The sequence below is a fragment of the Chrysemys picta genome, unplaced genomic scaffold (assembly GCF_011386835.1).
Source record: "Chrysemys picta bellii isolate R12L10 unplaced genomic scaffold, ASM1138683v2 scaf211, whole genome shotgun sequence".
In the NCBI taxonomy this organism is placed as follows: domain Eukaryota; kingdom Metazoa; phylum Chordata; order Testudines; family Emydidae; genus Chrysemys; species Chrysemys picta.
This window is the reverse complement of record NW_027052918.1, coordinates 70,001-75,000: the sequence shown is the minus strand read 5'-3', so window position 1 is coordinate 75,000 and position 5,000 is coordinate 70,001. Positions and strand designations below refer to the sequence as shown.

The following is a 5,000-nucleotide window of genomic DNA, read 5'->3' as shown; positions in this document are numbered from 1 at the left end:
CGGAAAGCGAACCGGCCAGCAGGTGAACCCTTTCGATTCCACGGGTTGACCTGGTGGCCGGAAAGCGAACCGGCCAGCAGGTGAACCCGTTCGATTCCACGGGTTGACCTGGTGCCCGGGAGGGGACTCTGAAAATTTTTCAGCCCTTTCGACTCGGGGTTGACCTGGTGGCCGAGAGGGGACTCGCACGGCAGGCAAGCCGCCCTGGGCTGACCCTCCCCGGCCGCAGCGAGGGACTGCCTCCCGGCCGACAGGATCGGGCCCCTGGAAGTCTGGGGGCGGGGGGAAATCGCCCCACGCCTCCGAGGAGGGCTGCCCGGGCGGGCCTGGCCCCGGAGCTCGAAAAAAAAAAAAAGGATCGGGCCCACTAGAGACATGGACCAGGCCGCCCTGGGCTCACCCTCCCCGGCCGCAGCGAGGGACTGCCTCCCGGCCGACTGGATCGGGCCCCTGGAAGTCTGGGGGGGGGGGGGGAATGGAACCTGACGCCTCCGAGGAGGGGACGCCCAGGGAAGGAGGGAGATCCGGGTTGACCTGGTGACCGGACGGGAAAGAGGCCACCGGGCGTGCCCCCGTTAAAACCCCTAGGGGTTGACCTGGTGGCCGGAAAGCAAACCGGCCAGCAGGTGAACCCTTTCGATTCCACGGGTTGACCTGGTGCCCGGGAAGCGAACCGGCCAGCAGGTGAACCCGTCCGATTCCACGGGTTGACCTGGTGCCCGGGAGGGGACTCTGAAAATTTTTCAGCCCTTTCGACTCGGGGTTGACCTGGTGGCCGAGAGGGGCCTCGCACGGCAGGCAAGCCGCCCTGGGCTCACCCTCCCCGGCCGCAGCGAGGGACTGCCCCTCCCCACCCCCCGGCTGACAGGATCGGGCGCACTGGAAGTCCGGGACAGTATTTTCCCCGACGCCGGGGAGGGCGGGCGGAGGGGCTCTGGCGGCCAGCCCGGGCCCCGGAGCTCGAAAAGGAAAAAAGGACCGGGCCCGCGAGAGACGGGGGCCCTGCCGCAGGGGGGGGGGGCAGTCCGACCGGGGCTCACCGTGCGGCAGGCCCGGGCGTCGGCAGGGGAAAGCGGGCGAGGAGGCGCGGGGCCGGGTGCCTACGGCCATACCGGACCGAACGCCCCCGATCCCGTCCGATCTCGGAAGGTAAACCGTCCCGGGCCTGGCTAGTACTTGGATGGGTGACCGCCTGGGAATCCCAGGTGCCGTAGGCAGCTTTTCCCGGTCCGAGTCAGCTCTCTCTCCTTTTCTGGGGGGGAAGGAGAGGGGGGGACGGGCCGGAAAGCCCCTCGTCGCTCCTGCCGAGTCGGAGGTCGCGGCCGCAGGTCACGGGTCTGGGCGCCTGGGGTCCGGCTCCCCACCCACCCGGCTTCCTCCGCGGAGGACCCCCCCCGGGGCCACCGAAGCCGCTGGGGGAGACCCCGGGCATGGGGCGGACTGGCCCGGACCCTCCCGGCCGCCGGCCCGCAGGTCCGCCCCGAATCCCCCCCCGCGGCCACCCAGGCCAGGCCTGGCCAGGCGGGACGGACGGCGGGTGTCCAGCGCCCAGCGGCTTCCTCCAGCGGGGACCCACGGACCCCAAAGCCGCAGGGGGAGGCCCCGGGCCCGGGACGGACTCGCTCGGACCCCCTGCGCCCGGCCGCCGGCCCGCGGGACCGCCCCGAATCCCCCCGCGGCCACCCAGGCCAGGCCTGGCCAGGCGGGACGGACGGCGGGTGTCCAGCGCCCAGCGGCTTCCTCCAGCGGGGACCCACGGACCCCAAAGCCGCAGGGGGAGGCCCCGGGCCCGGGCCCGACTCGCTCGGCCCCCCCGCCTCCCCTGCGCCCGGCCCCCGGCCCGCGGGACCGCCCCGAATCCCCCCGCGGCCACCCAGGCCAGGCCTGGCCTGGCGGGACGGACGGCGGGTGTCCAGCTCCCAGTGGCTTCCTCCAGCGGGGACCCACGGACCCCAAAGCCGCAGGGGGAGGCCCCGGGCCCGGGACGGACTCGCTCGGCCCCCCCGCCTCCCCTGCGCCCGGCCCCCGGCCCGCGGGACCGCCCCGAATCCCCCCGCGGCCATCCAGGCCAGGCCTGGCCTGGCGGGCCGGTGTGCGGCTCCCCCGGGCTTCCTCCCCCGACGACCCGCGCCCCCCTGAGCCGCAGGCGGAGACCCCGGCCCCGGGGCGGACCGGCCCGGGCTCGCTCGAGCCCCCTGCGCCCGGCCCGCAGGACCGCCCCCCCGAATCCCCCGGGAGAGGCCCGGCCTGCACGCCACTGACGACCCGCGGCCCCCAAAGTCGCAGGAGGCGCCCCCCCCCGGTTAGCCCCGTCTCGCTCCGCGCCCCCCGCCCCTCGCTGCCGGGACCGGGCGCCGCCCCAGAGTCAGCCGCAGCCGGCCGGCCTGAGAGCTGCCCTCCTGTGGACGACGGTGAGTTTACCTTGATACTAACCGGCCGTCAGCCAGGTCAACCCCATTGCTAGACTGGGGTGGACCTGGTGGCCGAGTGGGGACTTGGAACATTTGACAGCTGCTTCCCGGGGCTTGACCGGTTGTCCTGAACGCCCCCCACCCCCAGCCCCAGCCCCCGGCTCCTGCTCCCCTCTCCCCAGCCTCGGTGCTCCGCTCCCTGCCTCGGAGGCTGCCTCTCTGCGGCGCCTGCATCGCCTCCGAGGACGCGCACCCTCCGGAGGCTGGACGTAAACCCACCACTGCCGCTGACCCGGCTCTCCGAGGGACGACTGTGAGGCCTCCCCCCCCCCCCCACCCCCGGACCGCCCTGGGGACGACTGCTAAGCCTCCCCCACCGGACCGCCCGGGGCAAGACTGCTAAGCCTCCCTCCCACACACACACACACACACTGTCGGGGGAGGACTATTAAGCTTTCCCCCTGGAGCGCCCGGGGCGGACGACTGTTAAGCCTGCCCCCGGAGTCCTCGGGGGAGGACTATTAAGCTTTCCCCCCTGGAGCGCCCGGGGGGGGACGACTATTAAGCCTGGCCCCCGGAGTCCTCGGGGGACGACTATTAAGCCTCCCCCGGACTGGCCGGGGGGCGACTATTAAGCCTCCCCCGGACCTGCTCCGTCTCGACTATTAAGCCCCCCTCTGTGGTCCTCAAGACCACTGCCGTGCTGCCCTCGGAGTGGGGTGACACCCGGGCCGGAAAGCAAACCGGCCACCAGGTCAACCCGTCGAATCCAATGGGTTGACCTGGTGGCCGGAAAGCAAACCAGCCGCCAGGTCAACCCGTCGAAACCAATGGGTTGACCTGGTGGCCGGAAAGCAAAACGGCCGCCAGGTCAACCCAGTAGATTCAGCGGGTTGACCTGGTGGCCGAACGGGGACTTTGAAAATTTGACAGCCGCTTCCCGGGGGTTGACCTGTTGTCCCGGTGGGGACTTTGAACATTTGACAGCCGCCTCCCAGGGCTTGACCTATTGTCCCGGTGGGGACTTTGAGAATTTTACAGCCGCTTCCCGGGGCTTGACCTGGTGGCCGAGTGGGGACGTTGAACATTTGACAGCCGCTTCCAGGGGGTTGACCTGTTGTCCTGAACGCCCCCCACCTCCCCCCCGGCTCCTGCTCCCCACTCCCCAGCCTCGGTGCTCCGCTCCCTGCCTCGGAGGCTGCCTCTCTGCGGCGGCTGCATCGCGTCCGAGGACGCTCACCCTCCGGAGGCTGGACGTAAAGCCTGACACCCGCCACCGCCGCCGACACGGCTCTCGGAGGGACGACTCTGAGGCCTCCCCCCACCCCCGGACCGCCCTGGGGACGACTGCTAAGCCTCCCCCCCGCCCACACCCACACCCACACTGTCGGGGGATGACTCTTAAGCCTCTCCCAGACTGCCTGGGGAACGACTATTAAGCCTGCCCCCCGGAGCACTCGGGGGACGACTATTAAGCCTCCCGCGGACTGCCCGGGGGATGACTATTAAGCCTCCCCTGGAACGACTATTAAGCCTCCCCCGGACTGGCCGGGGGGCGACTATTAAGCCTATCCTCGGGGGAGGACTATTAAGCTTTCCCCCTGGAGCGCCCGGGGGGACGACTATTAAGCCTGGCCCCCGGAGTCCTCGGGGGACGACTATTAAGCCTCCCCCGGACCTGCTCCCTCTCGACTATTAAGCCCCCCCTCTGCGGTCCTCAGCACCACTGCCGCGCTGCCCTGGGAGTGGGGTGACATCCGGTCCGGAAAGCAAACCGGCCACCAGGTCAACCCGTCGAATCCAATGGGTTGACCTGGTGGCCGGAAAGCAAACCGGTCGCCAGGTCAACCCGTCGAATCCAATGGGTTGACCTGGTGGCCGGAAAGCAAACCGGCCGCCAGGTCAACCCAGTAGATTCAGCGGGTTGACCTGGTGGCCGAACGGGGACTTTGAAAATTTGACAGCCGCTTCCCGGGGGTTGACCTGTTGTCCCGGTGGGGACTTTGAACATTTGACAGCCGCCTCCCAGGGCTTGACCTGTTGTCCCGGGGGGGACTTTGAACATTTGACAGCCGCTTCCCGGGGCTTGATCGGTTGTCCTGAACGCCCCCCCCACCCACCCACCCCAGCCCCCGGCTCCTGCTCCCCTCTCCCCAGCCTCGGTGCTCCGCTCCTTGCCTCAGAGGCTGCCTCTCTGCGGCAGCTGCATCCCGTCCGAGGACGCTCACCCTCCGGAGGCTGGACGTAAAGCCTGACACCCGCCACCGCCGCCGACCCGGCTCTCCGAGGGACGACTCTGAGGCCTCCCCCCACCCCCGGACCGCCCTGATGACGACTGCTAAGCCTCCCCCACCGGACCGCCCGGGGGAAGACTGCGACGCCTCCCGCCAGGCCCCCACCCAGCCTGGGGGAAGACTGCTAAGCCTCCCCCCCCACACACACACACACACTGTCGGGGGATGACGATTAAGCCTCTCCCGGACTGCCCGGGGGACGACTATTAAGCCTCCCCTGGAACCACTATTAAGCCTGCCCCCGGAGTCCTCGGATGACGACTGCTAAGCCTCCCCCACCGGACCGCCCGGGGCA

General features: G+C 70.3%; 1 non-coding gene across 1 annotated transcript; it reads left to right on the top strand.

The window, feature by feature from the left end:
• Positions 1–1,098: 1,098 nt before the first annotated feature.
• Positions 1,099–1,217, top strand: LOC135978329 (5S ribosomal RNA). The gene has a single exon (XR_010595751.1). It is a non-coding gene; the product is annotated as a 5S ribosomal RNA (ribosomal RNA).
• The last annotated feature ends 3,783 nt before the right edge of the window (positions 1,218–5,000 follow it).